General features: G+C 40.6%; 1 protein-coding gene across 7 annotated transcripts in view; it reads right to left on the minus strand.

Moving 5' to 3' along the window:
• The window catches only part of RBMS3 (RNA binding motif single stranded interacting protein 3), a 1181733-nt gene that overhangs the window by 1118560 nt on the left and 40812 nt on the right, over positions 1 to 22361 (minus strand). The window lies entirely within an intron of this gene.

Genomic DNA, 22361 nt, shown 5'->3' on the forward strand with positions numbered 1-22361 from the left:
GATAATGTTATTATTATTCTTGGTTCAAATCTCAACTTTACCACTTTATAGTTCTGTAAGCCAGGGTAAGTTAATTAACCTATCTGGACTTCACTTTACCTATCTATAAAACAGGAATTACAGTTGTGGCTAATCACAGTGTTTCTGAGAATTAAATAAGTTCATACATATAAAGAACTTAGAACAACGTAACACGATAAGAGCTCAATAAATGTGAGCTAACGTTCTTGGGCCAATATCAAAATACTAAAAATAATGAGATACCTGATCCATGAAAAATAGCAAGTGAATTTTCAACTGTGCGTCCAACAAATTAATCTTTTAAGCATCTACTATGTACACAGTACTTCATAGTGCTTAAAGCAGTGTCTAATATTAACTCTTAAACCTATTAAGTGGCTTATAACTGTAACCACTCTGAAGGAAAGAAAACCAAAGATGAAGAAAAGCTAAATAATATGTCCACGACAGTATAACTAGAATTTGAACCCAAGGTTGAATGAATTACAAGACTCAACTTTTCCCACAATACCATACAGCCAAAAAAAATAAGAATACCTTCAATATTTTGATTCTGTATAGTGGAGTAGAACAATTATAGTGGACTCTCATCTGACACAGAGTTAGGGTCTAAAATTAGGTTTAGAGCAAAAATGAAGTATAGGCAAAGTTACTTTTGAAAAAGAATTTCTGAATTCATCTTTAAATTTTCAGCACTTGGTCCTTGAGAGCACAGAAGCCAAGAATTGATTCTTTTAGATTTCCTTTGAATTCTGTATTTAAAAAAAAAAAATCTTTGAGGGAGGGAGTTCATGGAGCCCCATGGGGCAAAGCCCTTCTTTTTTGAACTAGTAGAGAATTTGCACCAGTGGAATATGTGGGAGGACTCCACAGTGGCCGCTAGTCAGGAGAGCACCGCCTTGAAGAACAATGCTGCCCGCTCTGGATGTGATCACTTAACCTCCCTTCCACCGCCAGGAAGAAGGAAACAGCGGACTCAAGGTCAGGAACAGAAAAAGTGAAAATGCAAATATTTCCATTTCCAAAAGAGTTAATTTGCATTCTTATCCTAGGGACAGATACTACCATCATACAGCTTTATGCCCGAATACATTTTTGAGATGCCAGCTAAATACCACACAATGAAAATGCATTCACCGCCACACTGACTCAAAACTAAGTTGGAATTAGCAAACCTGAAGAAGGATGCCAGCAGTGGGGGAATCCCCTCTCTAAGAGAATTTGTATTGGATTTGGGGAAAACGTATATCAACAAAATATGCAGGTATAACAGAGAATAAAAGATCAGCCAAAAGTCAAAAAACAATGAGAACCCCCCAGACCACCTCCACCACTCCACGCTCCTTTATGCTCTCACCTTATCTCACCTCTTACACACAGAGGGTCCTCATCTTGGGCAAGAGTTACAATGGGTCCAGGGCAACCCCCCCCACCCCCGACCCCACACTGGGCCCCATGTAAACTCACAAGACACACCAGTACAGTCTTTTCCCCACTCCGGAGATATCTTTCTACTCAATTTGACTTTTAATTCCTCTCAGCAATATTTCCCACACAGCAAAATCGCTTTCACTACCCCTGTACAAGCAGCTAGTTCTCAGCCATTCATTTGGGTTTTGCAACTCACTTTGGAGTTTTATGTCTTTTGTTACATGGCACCCTAGATGAAATATAATTAAATACCCTATCACACTTACATATCAAGCATTATAAAACTAAGCATTGGTTCTTAAAAACATGATACACTTATAGTGAGGGAGGAGTCTGTTTTAGCTGGGAATAGGGAAAGGGCTAAGTCCTTATTTTTCCAAAGGAGAATGTCAATAGAGAATATCAAAACCTGCAAAACCACTCAACAAATGGCAGTGTATACAAACATGTTTTTTGGAAGCATGGTGGTACAACTCAGGAGAAAGAGCTCTAAAAGCTGGAACTAGTTAACTCTGGGGAGTGAGAACTGAGCTGAGAGGGGAGGCAGAAAAATTACTCCTATTGTTTATTGTGAATCTCAAATATGTGTGTAATTTTAAAAATTAGCTATATAGTAACCTTGAAGAAATAAAATAAAATACACATGCAGGAATCTGTTCCTTCACTTAGTTATTAGCTACATATTCAGTTTTCCTTTTACATCCTATCCTCTCCAAAAACGTGCAATGACCACATGGCTAAATCAAGTTAGGATGTCAGAATGATTAACTACAAGGCATACCTTAAACAAGTCTGAGAAAATCCATACTTAAATACCATAAACTAGGAGATGACACATAAGTCTATAAAGTCTTTCCCAAATGGATTCTTTCTCAGAGAGATCCTCTAATATATCTAAAATGAGTCAATTGATTTTTAAATATGATTTACATATAACTTTACAACAATGTGTTCAATGAACACAGACCAGCAGGGCTGTTCAATCTGCCATTTCCACACTATCACACCGAGAACGACACAATTATGGGAGATTACTACCTTAAGAAAACTTGAAACAGCCGCTGGTTATATTTCAATCAAAATAGCCACTTTTCAAATTTTTTTAAATGAGGCCATCAATCCATTATTACATCGCTTAACGCTTATGAGTTAAAATAAGTACTCTGTGAATGATTTTTCTCATGTACAGAGTAGCTCTGAAACATGGATTCACAAGCATTAGAAGTGTGACCAACCCCACTGAGAATTACTGCAAATAAATGGCTTCAGTAAAGCTAACTGTTAAAAAATCTGGCACTCACTGTCAACATCAAGCTATCTGTTTTCCCTCCTATCTACAAGGACTTTTTTCAGATGATGCTTTGCTTGATAACTTCCACAGCCTTGTATATTCCGGAATTGTTCAAAAACACTCAAATTTGTTTTTCATTAAATCACAATGACTTTAGGCTCCTGTGTTTAACACATCATAAGGTTTAAAATTATATATTGTTTCCACTGCAAAGGAACACATGCCTAGAGGTTCATGAAATGCACTCACAACAGCTCTGTGTATATTCGTACAGGCTTAGGGAGATGTATAAAACTATTGGCAGCTTTAGACATATTTCAATTTTAAACACCAAGTTTCTGCCATGAACTTGGCCTAAAATGCACTACCGCATAGTGTCTAGTATACACAAAGCTTTCAAAATGGTGTCTTAAAAATATCATTCTTTCCATACTTTCAATTTTTTATTTATTTAATTTTTAGAGCGAGGGGAAAGGGGGGAGAAGGAGGGGGAGACAAACACTGATGGGAGAGAGACCCATCTATCATTTGCCTCTTGTACACGCCCCAACCAGGGGGAACCCAACTAGGGGGACTGAACCCACAACTTGGGGTATGTATGCTGATCAGGAATCAAACCAGTGACCTTTTGCTTTGTGGGATGAAGCCCAACCAATTGAGCCACACCAGTCAGGGCTCCATGTTTTTAAAAAGGTGAATCATGTAATGCATAATCCGTTTTCAGAAAATTAGTTCCAGCATAGTGATTGAAATAATTGGAGTGACTAAAATTAAAATTTGTCAGATAATGCCAGTATGCATTAGAATGATGCCACGTTCATTGGCATTATACAAATGACTCTATTCAGCTACGTTACAATTTTAAATTATCTTCACATCAGTTAATTCTCAAAACTAAAAACAGATATATTTTTATAAGGCTTTTTATTTTTGGTTCTCCAACACATGTTTAGAACTGCACATTAAATTTATGTCCTTTTTTTTCCCCTTCTTAGAAAGCTTTACCCAAGTGTACTGGAGTGTACCGTGCTGTAAGTGCAGGCTTATAAAATCAATCTCCTAACCAGCGATGAAAATGAATACATCATCAACCCTGAAGCCAGGCAACTGTTCCAAGTTTCCATAATAAACATGAAGGTATAGTCACCATAAATGATCTCATTTGAACTAAAAGAAGATATCAAAATTTGACATGTAACTCCCCTACCTGAGAAAGAAGTGTAGTGTAACCAGTATTCAAGAAGATGATAAAATGTCTCACCAATGTCTCTCAAGTTTGAGGTCCCAGTGAGAAAGCGGCATAGGAGAGTCTCAGGAAAAATAAGAAGCACGACATGGAGTCAATTCATCCCTCCTTATAGCAACCGCATGGAAAGCCCCAGCTCTCCTCCCATGGGAACACACTCCAGGCACCGTTACCGAAATGGTACACAGGCAGGAACTGTGAGAAAAGTTGGCTGTGTCGCCCCAGGACAATGGACATGGTCCGTTACAACCATCCATGAGCCAAGAACATCCCCTCACCCAGAGCCCCACTCACCCTGAAGGAGGGAAGTAGGGCCCGTGAAAGCCCAGAGTACAAGGCAAGAATGGCCCAGTGTCAACAGAATCCCTCACACTGATAAATCAAATGGCAGAAATGATATGATAACGTAGAGAGATGCCCAAAGACATCTGATAACACCCAGCATCTATTCCTAATTAAAGCGCTTTCTTAAACATATGAAATAGCAATCACTCTTGTAATATAATATCCTTAATGGTGACAAAGCAGAAAATCCCCGTTGAAAGAAAGATACAAAAAATCAAGGATGAATATTGGAAGTTTTAACCAATTTAGAATAAGAAAACTAAAGTGGCAAACATTTGTTGGAGGTTGTTAGGCAACATGCACTGAGAGCCTTAAAAACATTTACCGCCTTTAACAAATTCTATGTCTAAGACTTTACCCTCTGAGATCAGCAGCCAGGGATATGCACATATATGTAGGTGCTTGTCACAGTGAAAAGAGTAAAACAAATGTAAACACAGAACCAAGGCAACTGGCAAAGAAATAAACATGTGTGGCCCTGGCCAGTGCCACGCAGCTGGTTGGAGCACTGACCTATAAACAGAAAGGTTGCTGGTTCAATTCCCAGTTAGGGTGCATGCCTGGGTTGCAAGTTCCATCCCAGAGAGGCAACCAATCAATGTTTTCTTCTCATATCAACATTTCTCTCCCTCTCTCTCCCCCCCTTCCTCTCTCTCTAAAATCAATAAGCATGTCCTCATGTGATGATTAAAAAAAGAAATAAATGTGTATGGATGTATGTTTTTTTGTATATGTATATTACAGTCTAGCTAGCTATTAAAATACTATGGAGTCATTAAAAATGACTCCAAATTACAACTTACCCAAACTACATAAGGATGTGGGTAAATAATTTTTATATTCTAAGTAAAATAACCTAAATAACAGTATGCTCTCTGTTTCAGTAAAAAAAGTACCAACCTCCATTTATGCACAAACATACATAAAATAATATGCTTAAAATTTTAACAGTAAATGCTAAAAAAAAATAAGTAATTTATAACTATGTAAGTAATTTCTGATCTTTGTATTATACAAGCATTTTCCAATCTCCATCTAGAGTATACATACCTACCTTACAAATTCTGAAGGAATAGTAAAAGTATTTTTAAAAGATCGAGCAACTTTGTGGTTGCAAGAGGCAGAGAATGAATGGTGAGAGAAATGTGTGAGCAGGTGGGTGATTTTACTTGAAATAAATTCAATAAGCAAATTTAAAAATAATAATAAAATAAAATGTCCAAGCAAGGGTCTGTGCCAAGCCTGGCATCTCTGTTCGGCAGGAGAGAGGTTGGTAAAGCTGTCAATGACAAGGCTTCCTCCAAGTGACACCAATGGAAACTGACGAGAAGATGAGAAGGTGCTGAGGACTCTCTGCTTGGAAATTCCTGGTAACCCAGAGTAGGAATAATGGGAACATACATAAATACAAGATAATGGCTAGATAACCAAGTTACCAGCCAATACAGACCTTGTCAGATGCCTTTTCTGAGATAAAAGAGGATGTGATATTCACTCTAGTTTCCACAACTCCCAAAAAACCACGTGAGAGATGGCTTGACAGAGTAGCTGCAGCACATTGTGCTGGCCAGCTGCTACCCTACAGGCTCCAAACATGCTCTGCATGGACAAGATCTGCCAAGGGCAAGGTCACCAGAGGTGTGTACAAGGCTCAAAGTAGTGATGGCGATGTCATGTACTAACGCATCTGGATGCAGGCTTCGGGAGAGCTACAACTAGAAGCAAAGTATGAGGGTCTCTGAAGAGGGCTGTGGTGGGGTTTGCCCAAATGATTCCCTGATCACAGTTCGGAAAGCAAAGAAGAGTCCATGCCTAAGTGCACCATAAGCACATTCGGGGGTCAGAACTCTGGACATTATGGGCATTACCTACTGGAAGAGGGTAAAGAGGCTGCCAGTAAGCAAATCTTTTTGTGCATAAAAAACAAGGCCACTCCAGCCGTAATGGAAATGGATAGAGAAGCTCCCACTGCTAGAAACGAAACCTAAGAAAAAGGTTTAAACGAGAGGTGGGAACTCTCCCCAAATGCTTCTTGTCCAGAAAATAGATTGGGCAGTTCAGAAAGACTCCTCAGAATTTTATGAAGATTTGAAAGATTAGGACAAATTTATTGACTCTGGAAAAATATATATATATATACTCCAGCTTCTTAGTTCTGGCTCATCACGTGTTCATGAGTTCTAAGAATAGAGTTCTAAGAATAGGAGAGAGTTCAACTTCTTTAAATTAAAAAATGGGCAAAAAGGCTAACATGTTTTCAAACAAGTAAGTCATATTTGTCAGTTTTTAAAAATGAAGTGACTTTTTGCATACAATTATCAAAATCAAATGCAAGTTGTAGATTATGCAAATCTACAACTGGCATAAGAAACCTAGTCTTCTTCTACATGTCCTTCTATCCATGAAATGTTAACATCTTCATATATGAGTATACACATCTAGTATCAGTTGTCTTCTATGTACTGAATGACCTAGGACAGAGATCCTCAGCCTCAGTGTACTGACATGTGGGCTGCCTAGTTCTTCGCTGCAGGAGACCGTCCGGTTCATCATATGTTGTTTAGTTGAGCAGCCTCCCAGGTTCCATTAGCAGTCTCCACTCTTCTAGTCATGACAACCAAAACTGCTCCCTGTGGTGGGGGTAGCGGGGCGGGGGTGGGCAAAATTCCCCCCCCTCCCCACCTGAGTGGCATTTTGACCACTGAATGGGATATGTCAAGCTCTAGAAAATTGCAAACAGTGATTGGGGACTTTAAGAATCTCAGTGAGTTGCTTCAAAATGAATTTAAAGAAAATAACAACATGTTTTTTAGTTGTCTGCTGTGATTTAACCCAATTTGAGTAAAATTTAAAAATTTACCAGAGGGTGTGTTGAAGGGTGAATCTTTTATCATAAAAATAAGACCATCTCATAAATTTTACAGAAAGTTTCAGTCATTCCTTTGTGTTTCCATGGCTGGCAAGAAAAGTGGGAACGTGCTAGAAGGCAGAATGTAAAATCCTATCGCCAACACAAACACTCCATAATTAGCAGACTTAGATTATGTTATAATGAGCACATGTACATATCATTCAACATTATATGTACAGGGGTGGGAAAAAGTAAGTTTACAGTTGTTCATATGGAAAATGTCATGCAGGTTAGGATTATTACAATAGCTTTATTAACTCATTTTGTGCTACTTTTCTCCACCCCCATATACGAGAATGTTCTACTCAGAGAAAACAGTCACTAAGTCTCAATCAAGAGGCGTCTGCCACAAATATTTAAAGTAAAGCTACGGAAATGTGTTTCAGCCTTGATTTCCTGCTCTTATCTCTGCCCATCTCTCATCATGTTTCCATCTGTATTTTCTCAGCTGTAACATGTAGTGGCACACTTTTGACACCAAACACCTCCTGAGACTTTCTCCATCAGGATGACTGTGTCATGAAGGCAGCACGCATTAAGGATGCACGGATGTGGCCAGGTTGGGCTAGATAGAATGCACTGAAGAATGAGAAAGCATGAAGGTCCATCATAAACACTTTATTCCCTTAGGAATCAAATTCACTTGGTTTTTTTTTTTTTTATATTCTAAACATCCAGTCCTCAACTATCCAGAAACTTTTAGTTTAGCTAATTATATTATTAATTACTTATTATGATTATTATTTAAAGAAACTTCTAGTTACCTTTATTTTAGTTACTTCTTGAATATTTTTCTCTCCCTCCTCTTAAACCTTGAATTCTTATCCTCAACCCTGTATACTTTTTCTTTTTCACATTCTTCGCTCTAAGAACACTTGGACACACTGACAGTAAAAGCACTGATCAAACAAATAAAACTTTGGAGTCCTTCCTAAGAGCCAAGTTCTGGCCCAGGTTCTATGATAGTAGAGATGAGCAAATAATCACGTCTGCCGTCGGTAAATCTACAATACAATGATGGCTACAGACCACAAAGTCCAGGAATGGCAAATAGAGCACAGGGCACGCCTTAGGAAAGCCTTCCCTGCCCAAGTCCTTCAGGCAGAGCAAGGAACTACTCCCTGCTGGGAGCACTCACACCTCAGCTACCACGTTGCTTAGTACAATGCAGGGGCAGGTGTGGGGGCTCCAGAGCCAGCCACCTGGGCTCAGATCTTCACACCTGAGTGGCTCTGGGAATATGACCATAGGTAGGATCCACATCTCTTAAGTGGAACCATATTTAACATCTATTCTACAACTGTTTTGACATACATCAATCACAGCCATTTCACATGGTTTAATCTAATATAAAATGGGAATACTAGTCATATGAGTGCTCTTGCAATTACTAGAAGGTTTAATAAATTAACACAAGCAAAGGACTTAGAACATACCCACCACATGTGAACATGCAACACAACTTTATTAGTATTACTATGATTTTTTTTATAATTCTTTTCCCTCCAAGAATGTGAGCTTCTTGATTACTAAGACCCTTTCTCCCTCACCTCTGAATTCACCTTATTCTAATGTCAATACCTAGACTGTTACTGGGCGCATAGTAAATGTTTAATAGATGTGTGTTGGTGGATGAAGGAATGAACGAAATGGGGTGGAGAGGGACTTAAGATCACAGCACCATGAACCAGGAGGCCAGGAGAATTTGCACAAGGAAATGGCCTGTAAAATTGGCAAAATTCACATGTGCAGAAAGAAATAAGGAGAACATGTTAAATTGTGTGAGTGAGGGACTTGTAGAAAGAATGGAAAGAATCTGCAAGGCTGGCTAGGGCCCCAGATCTAAAGAATGACTTATGTGAGAAAAAGTCACCTCTCTGGGCAACCACGGTTCTGCAGGGGCCTCTTGTTGTAGTAAAGCACATGTTAGACTCGGCTTGCCCCAGGATCAGGGGCCGTGGGCAGCCTTGCACAACAACCCAAAGAAGCCCAAGGTGGCTCCCTGAGAGGCAGCAGGTGCTCTGGACCTGATTCTACCTAGTTGCATGGCTGCTGTAAGCAAATGCTCTCCTCACCACTCCAGACAGCTTGTTTCCCTTTCTACATCTAGACCTCAAAGCAACAGAACAGCACACCACAGGGTTTGAACCTGGGCTCTGTTGCTTACATGACCTTGGGTAAATTAAATTTAACCATTCTGTCCATCAGTTTTCCTCATCTGGAAAATGGGTACAGTGATATTTGCCTCACTGCTGCTGTGAGGAGTAGGCTGGATAATCTGCGGGAGACCTGAGCACAGTGCCAGGCCTCAGGAAACCCCAAAGAGGGGCCACAGGTACCTTGTGCCACATACCTGACTAGAGGATGCCTATGTTTCCACTATGAAGCATTTGGCAAGCTAGCTATCAAAATGAAAATGGCTCTTTATGTCCCTGGGGAATGGGGGATTGTACAGTCTCACACTTTAAATTACCTATTTTATTGAGTACAAAAAGTTGGTGTGATTTTTTTAATCTAACAAAACACCAATAGAACACTTTTGAGAAGCAGGAACTCAGGAAAGCATTTAGATTTTTTTTTTACATTCATAACTGCACAGCCTCTTCTCTAACCCTAGAAGAACTTTGGAAGATGGTTAAATTGTCTTCCTCAACTTACAAAAGGGAGAGGCTGCGGCTGGGAAAGGCAGGGGGTCTGGCTGGAGGACCCACAGAAATGGCGCTAGAGCTGATTGAGCAGATCAGGTTGTGAGGGGTCTAGAGCTTATATTGTACAATGAGAGATGACCAAGAAGAATTCAATGTCATGAACACAAAAGTAGGTATAGCATTTTGGAAGGACCCTGTGTGAGAGAGAGGCTGGAATGGCTGAGGTTATCCATCACACTCAAATGCAATGTTTCCGGAGTACACGGAGCCCTGTGCTAAGTGCTCTACTGGAAATAGTTCTGGAACTATCTCCTACCCTCCCCTAGTGTCATGCTCCCCTGCCTCCCAACCCCATGACAACAAACCCTGGGTGCAATGGTTAGTTTTTTGTTGTTTGTTTGGGGGTTTTTTTGTATCCACGTGGCTAAACTACAGTTCCCAGTTGTTTAATCAAACACTAACTCGGTGTTGCCGTGAAGGTATGAGGAAGATGTGGTTAACTTCTCCAATCAGTTGACTGTAAAGGAAATTACCCTGGATAATATTTGTAGGCCTCATCCAAACTGAAGGCCTTAGAAGCAAAAACAGAGGCTTCCCAGAAATGAAATTCTGACTCAAAACTGCAACACAGAAATCATGCCTGGATTTCCAAACTTCTGGCCCGCCCTTCAAACTTCAGGCTTGCTAGCTCCACAACTGGATGAGTCAATTCCTTAAAATATAAATAAATAAATTCATACATACATACATACATACATAAATAATGTGGGCCCAAATAAAATGGAATTTATTTATAAAAAATTGTGTATTTATTCTCACATGTTTAAATTTCAGTCATCTTCAAAGTACTCTCCATTTGATGCAATATACCTATTGAGACTTTTTCCCACTGTTCAAAACAGCTTTTGAATTCGTTAATTTTTATGCTTTTTAGTGCTTCTGACATTTTTGTTTCACCTCTTCCCCATGGGCAAAACATTTCCCTTTGAGGACTTTTTTCATCCAGGGAAACAAAAAAAAGTCGCGATGGGCAGGATCAGGTGAATAGGAAGGGTGAGGCATGGGGGTCATGCCATTTTTGGTCAAAAACTGCTGAACACTAAGTGCAGTGTGGGCAGGCGCACTAGTAAATCACCTATAATGAAATGGTAGACTCTTGGAAAGAGTCTTCCAAAAAAATAATTCACTGACACTGAACGCAGCCTCTCACAACAATGTCAGCTGCTACACTAATACAGATGGGTTTCTAGAACAGTCACCTAATGGATAAGCCTGTACTACAAAGCGCCTGCTCTCCAGAAAATAATTCCAGTTTTTTTTACTTTCCCTCATATAAATACACACAAACAAATATGTATACAGGCATAATCTTCTTATATTTCTAAATACATGTATATATAAATGCTATACATACACATACACACACCTGCCTGCATATCTCCTAAAGTTCCTACTTCTCTGCAGCACCCTTACAGACACCCAGGGCCTCCCCCTCCTCAGGGGCTGGGTGTCGTCAACTCTTAGTTGACTGTACGGTCCAGGGCGACAGACAGCACACGGCACAGGGCCAGGGCCAGGGCCAGGCTCCCGAAAACAACGCTCATGCCATGAGCAAGACCGCCTGCCCGTTCTCACAGGTGAGCCTCCTGCGTCAATCCTCGGCCTCATGCTTCAACCTCCCAAAGCCATGACTACCTGATTGTGGTCGGTGCCTGTGGGAATGGCCCTAAAACAGGACAACCCAGACACTGGCTCTGCTAACAACCACTCTAATTCACAAGCTCTCGGCGGGAGAGCTGAATCCCACTGTAGAAGTGTTTTATTTGTCCTATGCTATTTAAAAAGAATCTGAGCCAACAATTAAAAATTCATTAGGTTTCACTTTAACAGCTAGCTTTTCCAGTTTCCTTTAAAATACTGGAATGTCTGGAAGTACCTCGGGGGGTGGGGTTGGATACTGCCCCTAACATCTGCCCATCCTCATCTCCACTGCATCCTCTTTCATCCCACCGGCCTCCTTCCTTCATGCAAGTTGCCCACTTGAACCCTATGAGCCATCGAATTTCTGGAAACAAAAACGTGCCCTTGAAATCCCACCAGCAGCCAAGAGACAAACAAGGTGAGTTGCAGGAAGCCACTGGCCTGTGGGCCGGACAGGCACCCCGGGAAGGCTGGGCCCAGCTCTCCCGAGCCTTAGCGCTCTGCATCCCAGCAGGGGCTCAGGGAGGGCTTGGCTGATCTGCAGCTCCCGCTCTCCAGCCCATCCATTAGTCATTAGCAGAGCCAAACAGGAGATGTGCAGGAAAAAGACATCAATGATTCATTTTTTTTTGAATTGTTAGCAGTTCTCACAATAGATTCAATGGAAGCATGAAATGAAAGATCTTGGCTGAGAAGACAATCAGGGGTTACATGGGACCTTTACTTTTAAATTCCTTCCAGCTCACCTATGTACAGATGGTGCTAAAATATTCGTCATTAGTAGGAGATGCTTTTAAAGTTAATACGCTGGTAGAGAGAAATGGACTGTAATGAATTATTTGTATGATTATGAAACCACCTGAAAATAACAGCAAACTGTTCTGAAGTGTAGGTAGGGCTGGCTATGGGTGGGGGTGGGTGACAGAAGAGGAAGCCACTTTACATATTATGATAGACCTACATTTTGGACAACAGGCCTCATGGAACAGGGCATTTATTTATTCTTCCTATCCCCTCTCAGCCTTTGGTAATCACGGAACACAATGCTGGAATCCTCAATATACTGCCAGGGCCACTGCTAGACTCTATGGTGCCTGTACACAAATTAGACCAAGACGTCTCTTCTGAGAGAGAGAGTATATGGTGCCTGAACGTACCATATACTCTCTCTCAAAAGCCCCATGGACACTTGGAAGGGCCAGTGGACAGTACTGTCCAGCCAGGGAGAGAAATGAAAGCTTCCCTTTGATTAGATAGAGCCTCTTGCTAGGGCCCTAGGTGAGCAGTGCACAGGCTGAATTGCAGTGCCAAGCTGTCATCCTGTCTGGACGCTCCTAGACAATGCCAAAACTGCACGACTGGATTTGGCAGTCCAGCCTGAGGGGTAAAATGATATAATTCTGTGCCTGTAAATAAGATACAGAGCCAGGAAACAAAATATAAGTTCTTTAGGTATTTAGGAGCTCAACATATTTTATGACAGACCTGGACACTAAGATCATCTATTCATCTGTTTGTTCAACAAACAACAATTAAGCAGCTAAAACGTGATAGTTAATGAGGATGCAAAGGTGTTTCAGCCACAATCCCTCAAGATGCCAAGGGAAAGGATGTGTCAACAAGAGCTTTTCAGGGGTAATCATTTCAGGAAAACATCGGGAAGGTGGAATGACTGGCGGTGAGAAGGCTGCTGACATTTAGGTACCCAATGCCTACGCTTTCTGGACTTCACACTTAAAGGATTTCTGAAGGTTCTCCCTGTGTGTGCCACTTATGAGGAACAACACTGGAAAATGAGAATGAAAACCAATAGATTCAGTTTTTGCACTCACCTGTTTCTGTAGAAAGCCCAGAGGAAGACAGCTAATTTGCAGAGAGGTAGGCACTGAGGTCCAGGATTACATGGTGAAAAATGTGCCCTAGAATCAGTGCAACTGGCTCTATTAGTAAACAGAAAAGATTCATCGCTTCTCCTCACAGCACGGCCAACCAGATACAGACAGAAGGGTTCAATCTAAAACATGAATTCAAGGGCAAAAATATTTTGGAAGTATCTTTAAGAGTTCAGTCCTGTAGTTTTGGTTACTAAAAATAATCTCATGAACCAGAACTTCGCTTCTTATTAACTGATCTGAACAATTCTCCAGATTCCAAGTGGTAACTAGCCCACATTAAGTTCTCTCCTCCTTTTCAAACCTTAACCCTGTGAGGATTGTGAGGGGATAGTAATAATAATAGATAATGGTTATTTGCCACTTTCCATATGCTCGGCATTCTTCCAGCTGTTTTGCTATATTAGCTCGCTTAACCCTTACAGCATGTCCTCTTTTTATGGTAATGAAAATAGGGTACAGAGAGTTTAAGGACTATGCCCAGACACGAGATAATTAGTGGTGAGGCTGGGCTTTGAACCAACGCCGTATGGCCCCAGAATCTGGGATATCAACCACTGTACTTTTTTGCTTCTATAATAACCATCATCATTCTCTTCTACTTACCACATTGAATTGTAATTACTGCCTTAGGAGCCCAGCTCTCCCATGGCCTCAGGTGCTTCTTGAGGACAAAGGCTCTCCACTCGCCAACACAGGACCTGCTATGTATTAGGCATCCAATAAATATATGCTAAATAAATGAATGAACCAGATTTACAGTTCTGCCTTAAACTATGTGCAGCCCCTACAAAATAACTTACCACCTATACCACAGGGAAGAGGTAAAACTAAGTGAAACACAGAAGTTGTGAGAAAAGAAAATTCAAAGTGGACCCACAGGTAGTTGAAGAGTCTGGTTGCACTGCCCAAGGTGTTGAAGAAGGATCCTTTCTGGGCTGACACAGCTCATCCAGGCAGCAGGAGGCTGGGGGCTAAGAAAAGGGGCAAAATCTCTCACGGAGACATGCCCTGAGAGACATGGAAGAGGGGCCCAAAGGGAGGCAACAAAATAATTCCAACCACCGCACCAGGTGATCCCCGCTAAAGGACTTCTCCCTCTCCCGGGATGTTGGGGGCAATCACAAGATGCCAGCAAAGATCTAATTTCACAACATCCCTAAGAGTATGTGTGTATGTTTAGGGGTGGGGAGGTGGAGGCAGGGAGAATCAATACCAGCCTTTATAAGGCATGGGATGTGCATGAATGTGGCTGAAACACTGGAAACAGTACGCAAAAGTTCACCACAGTATCCTGACCAAGAAACCCCAAGGAACAGTTCAGAGAAATACAAAGAACACAATCAAAACCCACTAGGGCAGTCAAAACACAATCACAAACTGCTTATGCTAATGCAAAATATTTTTCCTGTTTTGCTCTCACAGAAACCAGATTTTTTTTAAATTGAAAAACTAGTTTTTGTTCCTTCCTGACTGAAGGGAGAGTACTTATGGCTTTTAAATCTTTAGAAAGAGTTATAAATGCAGAAAACGAGACATTATCTACCGAAGAAATAAAGGAAAGAGAAGCAATATCCTCTCCGTGTAAAGTCAAATAGTATGGGCCAAACGTTAATGAAATCTAACTTCAATCGTCATTGTCCTGCCTGTGAACTCTAACAGTCCACAATTCCAGATTTAAGTATGGTGACTTTCCCAAAGTTCCACTGGAAGATACCAGAACAGCACCCAGACATGGCCGTCTGGTTGAGGATTTGACCGCTACCTACAATAACCACCACCTGTTACACCTGTTTGTCCAGCCACACTTGCCACCAAACAACTCCTTCTGCGAACAATAGCTAGAGTGGTTTTTTAAATCCATAAATCAGATTCATGCTATCCTTGCTTAAATAGTCCCACTGCATTTATGACAAAAGCCCTTGCCACACACTTCTCAGGCCATATAGAACCTCTCACTCACCTCATGTCACTCACTGTCCTCTCTGTAATTCACACACTCATAAGGTTACACCAGCCTCTTCTTCACACGATGGCACTTCCTTAGATCTTTTCCTTGCTCTTTTCTTCTTAGCATTCCAACTCTCTGTTATCCCATCACCCTGATTTGTTTTCTATTTCTTATTTCATTTTCACCATCAAAATTATCTTGATCTCTGACATTCCTTTATCATTGTCCTACCCATGAGGAAGTAGATATTACAAACCAATTGGGCAGTTGGAGGATCAGCTATTGACACAAGCGGAGGCAGAGTGTGGGGAAGCCACAGGACAGTGACGTCACCAGGGCCTGAGAACAAGGAGGGACGTTAGTAGCCCTGAGCGTGGAGGGCCAGCAGAGGGAGGAGAGGCTGGCCCAGAGAGAAGGAAAGGTTTTATATTTCAAGGATTACCTGGCAGGTGATTCAGCCAACCGCCAAGACGCCAAAGAAGCGGCTAGGAAGAAATGTCCTGATCCCATCATCCCTGCCCTCTGATCTCCAACAGCAGCTCCCATTTTTCAAGTGCAACAAGAAGAGGGCGAGGGATTTATGAATGAAGGCCAGGGATCAGCTTTTTCTTTTTTCTCTCTAAAGGATCAGATAGTAAACATTTCAGGCTTTTCAAGCCATAGGGCCTCTTTGGCAACCCCTCACATATGCTGTTTTAAGCCAGTAAGGAGCCATAAATGGCAGGAAACCAATGAGTGTGGCTGTGTGCCAATAAGACTTTATTTACAGACACTGAAATTGGAATTTCATATAATTTTCACGTGTCATGAAATATCCTTCTTTAGATTTTTTTCATCCACTTAAAAGTACAAAAATCACTTTTAGCTCACAGGCCATACAAATATAGGCACCAAAACAGATTTGGCCCGTGGGCCATAGTTTGCTGGCCCCTCACAGAAACCATTCCAGTCAGCCTCCCGGGACTCAGATAAGAGCTGAGAAGGACAGATGTCAGTTCTGACATAGCAAATGGAAAACAGGCAGCACCTCTCATTTCCCCACAATCAAACATAAGTACCAGGAAAGCAGGGACCTTTCCCGATCCCCAGCACTTTGGATGGGACCTCGAATACAGCAAGTGTTCAATGGAAAAGCTTTGAATGGCCTCATCACACAAGTTTCCTGTGATTATTCTTTATATGGTCAAAATCATAATAACCGTGGAGAATCCTTGAAGCCCCACTAACTTGCATTCCCTAAAAGCATTTCTGGGCCATCATCATGTGGCATTTCAGCTTTAATGAAACAACCAAACAAATCAGTTACTGGATCCAGAGTTTTTAAATTGTTTAAGGAGGGGAGGGGGTGCAGGCCATTAGAGCGCTGTGCGCCCTCTCTTGATATATTGCCCAGTATTAGGACCCCAAGGCACTTCAGCCAAAGTCTGTTTCAGTAAGAAATGATACAAAGGAAGGAAAAGAATATTTTCCTTTGCCATAAGCCAAAGGCAGCTCTGGGACTAAGCCTGAGGGAATCTGTATGCTTGACTATCGATTCGTCTGCTAATCAAAATGGATAAATGTGCCCAGTCGGGCGGCAGCGAGACAAAGAATGATGGACGCAGGTGGGGAGATCCTGGACGCGTTTAGGCCTTTCTGCTTTTAGCACAAGATCCTGGGCATGTGGATGCTTCCAGGAGCCAGGTGAAGGCTATTGTTATTTAGTGCCACTCAGGGAAATCCCGAAATTTGCACTCCTATCTCCAGCTTTCACCACAAGTCGCTGTCCAAAAAAACACGAAGAATATACTCCATGAATAAAAGGAGAGAAAAAGAGCTGTGCCCTGACTTACACCACATTCAACACTAAGGATTTTTACTACTAATGATAACAATACTAGCTTTTATGGCACATACGGTACGTGTCATGTACTGTTCTCAGAACTATATGTGCATTAATTTATTTCATCCTCCCATCAAACTGAAGAGGTAGGAACTACTATTATTTCCATTTAATAAATTAGAAACTGAGGCCCAGAGGGGGAAGGAGCTTTCCAAAGTTATTTGGCTAGTAAGAGAAAAGCAAACCCCCTGAACCCAGGGAGTCTCGCTCTTAGCAAGTACAGTGGTCTATTTCTCCATTAAATAATCAATCCAGTAAAATCTCTATCCAGGAGATGCAAGTAGTTCAAAGTCCACAGGGAAATAACATTGTTCATGGTCTCAAATGTCTACAGTCAAGATTCAACACAAGGTTCTTGGGAAACCGAGAGCTAGGATAAGAGATTATTCAGTACATCATCACATTAGCTTCATGGCTGAATGCTGTTCACCAGGGCCTATGCCGTATCCACCGTGCATCCCAAAAGGATGCCAGGTATCTCTGGGAACACAAGCAGATTATGACAGGAGCCCAGCAATAGGAATAACACGTGTGAAACAACTACAGACCCAAACAGATCATCAAACGCCAAGCATTTGTTTACATTTCTCTTACGAAGAATGAAAGAACCCTGCGTAGCACCACGTGAGCACCCGAGAACTTCTCCATTGGTAAAAAATTTGAATAAAATCGTTCCCAGATAGGATAATCAAGATGTATACAACGAAAATCCACACAGACACCTATGAAATTTTTCTCACATGTGCGTTTTAATGTAAGTTTACTGATTTTGATAATGTTTGTTGATGAGCCTGTATGGCAAATGGAAGAACAAAGAAATGTTGAAACTATTGTTTTGCAGCAATACGTAGCAATAGGACCAACTCAATGAGCAACTGGCCTTATTTTTACAGTGACTCAAGTGAATTAACTCAACTCATTGACATTGAATTGCACCCTTGGTCCCCTCCAAAAAGTGTTTCTGAGGAAACTGGACAGAGAGGGTTTGAGACGCAGGCAGAGATGAGAGATATTCATATTCTCTCTCTCCCCTTCCCCCACTCTCTCCCACCATCGCTCCCTCCCTCCAAACTTCCAGGTGTAGGATAACACATAGAACCACTAAAGGAAATTGCCTTCTTGGAATGAAGAGGACCAGATGCGTGGTATTAGATGAGACTAATGCTTGGGTCTTGAGTGGACTTGCTATGTACACACAGTGGGGCCTGGCTGTTTGTGTGGGTTTGTGCAGAGGATCTTCCTTTGAACCAGAACTGCCCTCAAGTTCCACATTTCCTTGTGATAACCTCAACCAGAATTATACCATTGTCCTGGAAAGATGGACAATCCGAGGTGTAGAACTCTAAGTGAACCAAGCAAGGCCCTTCTGTCAGTGGCATCTTTCTTCGCTTCCACTCACTCACCCTTCCACCCATCCTATCGGTTGTGATTGTGGTAAAATTTGCTCCAGCTCCTTTTCTCCTGACCTCTAGAAAGCCCAGTATCCTCCAGAGAATTCCTTTGAATCCTAGGGGATTTTTGCCTCAAGGTCACTATGGATCCACCATACTTCTTCCACGTTTTATATGAGAGTCTTACCTCATGCAACACCTCCCTCAGCTCTGTGCCAGCCCCAGGCATGGATTTCAGCCACTGTCGTACCCTCAAACATGCACTGGGATGCGTGGTAGACTTTTCTTATGACTTAAAAATGCAGCTATATACATACCATAAATTCCAGTAGGAGGCTATTTCATATCAATATACCCCTCAGCCAACCTAACACTGGGCATTTCTCCCTGGACACCGCTCTTTCTAGGATCCCTCCTCCTGCCATGTTGTCTGTCCCATTCACTTCCTTCTGCCTCCCCACCCCCCTTCTCTCTTTCATGCCCCTCTCCCTCCACCATTCTTGTTCACCACCAAAACAAATACATTTATATACTTTAATATTTTTCTTACAGATCTTGCCTACAAGGCTTCACATTTCCCTGGATATTTCTTAAGTAAAAGTGGTATCTTCACTAAAAAGAACTCTCATACTAACTATTAAAATGATGAGGTTTTCCATCCCCTACACGTTTAATATCATATTCATATACATATATAAACATTTTCAGTGTTCTAAAAAAGTATGTAATTATTTTAACAATAAAATAGATTTCCATTTAACTTAACGTATAAATAAATGTGGCATATAGTCATTTTTGTCTTCGAAATAGATCACATTTCTTCCTAACACGACAAGGCTCAGCTTGTTCACAGTAAAATAAATAGCTGAAGTTCCCTATTAACAGGAATTTGTTCTTTACACCAGTTCTGCAAAATTCACTTGGGTAATTATTTCAGAAAGAAGCTTGTGGCCGCTGAGAACAAGTCTAAATTCGAGAACAAGCTTCCTTCTGTGGGTTCACTGCCTCTATGAATTTCCTGAAATAGCAGTCCCTTTGCCCTAGCTCTCTGACGACAGTGGCCTCTTGAGAGCCCTGGGTCTGTGGCAACTCCTCCCCATCAACCACACAATCTCATGAATGACTCCACACGTGCCTGTGTGGATATAGTACACAGCTGCAACACAGAGTTAACTATGACATATCCTAAGAGCAAAAGTTGTCTTCCCATCCGAGGGATCATATCATCTCCCCTTTTTCACCCAGAGATGGGCCCCTTCATCATTAGGCTTGGTGCCCTCTTTCCACTGGCTTCCTATCCCTCTGTCTGAATCCTGCAACAAGTATTTAAAGGTCCTGAGTTCTGCACTGGGGTTACAGAAATTATGACAACTCTGGCTCACATAGAGAAAACAAACAAATGAATATTCTTATTGAGGAGCAGAGATATATACATAGTAATAATTTTGACTCAAATAATAATGCGTTTTGTGGCATTAGTGTTTTTTTAAGTAAGTATTTACAACAAATAATCTTCAGTTAATTATAACACAGTGACCTTGTTTTCAGAAGCACACAACACCTCTTGCCAAAAAAAAAAAAAAAAAAAATTAGCAGACTCCAAAGGTTTTCCAGTGTCCCCGCCAACAGAACAGGGGAGCAAAAGGAGAAAATCCAACACAGAGTCAATAATCGTGACAGCACAGCTGGGCCAAAGAGCAAAGAAGAATGGAATATTTCTAAAATTATTTTTACCGGCCCTATACATGGGCTCAACTCCAAGTTCATAACCATAAAGCCAAAATAAAATATGATCATTAACTCCCTCTAGTATGCCCAACTGAGATGTGAAATGGCCTCTCTATTTCTAATTCCCAGGGTAGGGGTGGCGGGGGGAGAGCATCTGACATGTATTAGGTATTTATCATAGAGACGCAAACAAAACATGACAACTGACTTCAAGTATACAATTTCCTAAGAGTTCTGGAGTTTGGTATAGGGAATTTTGCTTTTTAGTGTGGGAAACACAGTTCACTAAAAGAGAAACCAATTTGTTAATCAACAGGCCTGAGTCTTGATTATCAATTAAACAGACTCTAAAAACATCTAAATAGATGCTAAACATATCTATGCAGATGGTCTAATTCAGTCCACAAATCTCAAGAGAGAAAACTTGAGCCCATTCATGGAAATTTTATATCCTACAAAGTGAGAGAGACATGACATGCAATTAATCTTAAAAAAAAAAATAACACTGATATTTCTATGAGAAGTAATTTAAGGAAATTAAGTTAACAATAGTGGTGAACTGGAATGAGGGTACTGCATTAGGATTTTGAAATAAACAAAATTCTCCAGTCTTTTATTGGCAAAAATCCCAGTATCCTTGACTTGGGTAAGTACAAAATATTAAAAATTATCTTTAAAATTGCAGCCCTTCCCAAGCAAGATTCCTGTTGACCTCAATGGAACTTCTAAAATTGAAATAACTTTAGAAATCGTTCCATGTATGATTTTAACATAGTAACTAAAAGATTACCAAGCCTTCAAATATTCTCCCTGATTGTATCACCAACATATGTTCACTGCAATTTTCTCTCTCCGGGGTCATTATTATGTGGGATTCTATGAAACTTTCTTTTTAATCATTCATAAGATTTTATATCTGAATTACACTAAAATCATCCATTTTAAGACCATACCAAAAACTGTTCCAAAATGGTAAGGATTATCCTTTGAAATAGAAAACTTTATTGGCCAAATTAAATAGGTACTCTGTAAATAAAAGAATGATTAAAACATATTTTTAATAAATGTCTTGTTTATGCACAAACGTGGATGATTTTGGATAGCAGTGAGTATTTTCCTTAGAGTTCTATATCTGTAAATGTTCGCCACATGGAACAAGATATGAATTTGGCAGGGATGTTTTTGGATTATTCCAGAGCATTTACAAAATAGATTCCATGTTTGATCGGCCATCTTTTCCTACATTAACAGGTGATACAGTAGAAAGGATTTGGGGAAAGAAATGAGACTGTCATACGATTACAGAACTTTGGTGTTTGATAGTGGTGCTACCTCCAAGGGACCATGGAACTCAACAAGCTCGCTCTTCCCTGTTTTTGTAAATCTTCACATTTACTTTCTCCTTTACCCATGAGGAGTTGGCTAACATAAGGTCAACAGGAGAGAATTTTTCTAAAAGAGCTTTGACAAGGCTGTCTTTATCTTTTTTTTTTTTCTCAAGCACAAGAAAGTAAGCCTTTCAAATCAATGAAAAAAAAATGAATTTTTTAACCACTATTTTCTGAAAATTTGTTAACTTGGAAAAAGAAAATCAAATTAGAGTCTCACCTTATACCACACATCCAAATAACTTCAAATGGATTGGAGAAATAGTGTAGAAATGATTGGACATTGGTAAATAACTTTTTGGGAGAAAGATTTTCTAAGGAAAAAATGCCAAGGATGAGGTAGGAGGAAAAAAATCTTAAATTATTTTCTTAAAGAATGCAATACTAGAGTTCTTTTACTACTAAGGTGTAACTACAATTAAGATAATTTGTCTACTTATAAAAATTTTACACCTGCACACTTGAAAATTTAGAAACTACAAAAAGAATAAAAACAAAAACAAATGTTTACATCATTTACAAGGCCACTTCATAA

The sequence above is a fragment of the Pteronotus mesoamericanus genome, unplaced genomic scaffold (genome assembly GCF_021234165.1).
Source record: "Pteronotus mesoamericanus isolate MK-2021 breed Mesoamerican mustached bat unplaced genomic scaffold, CSHL_Meso_final scaffold_54, whole genome shotgun sequence".
Lineage (NCBI taxonomy): Eukaryota > Metazoa > Chordata > Mammalia > Chiroptera > Mormoopidae > Pteronotus > Pteronotus mesoamericanus.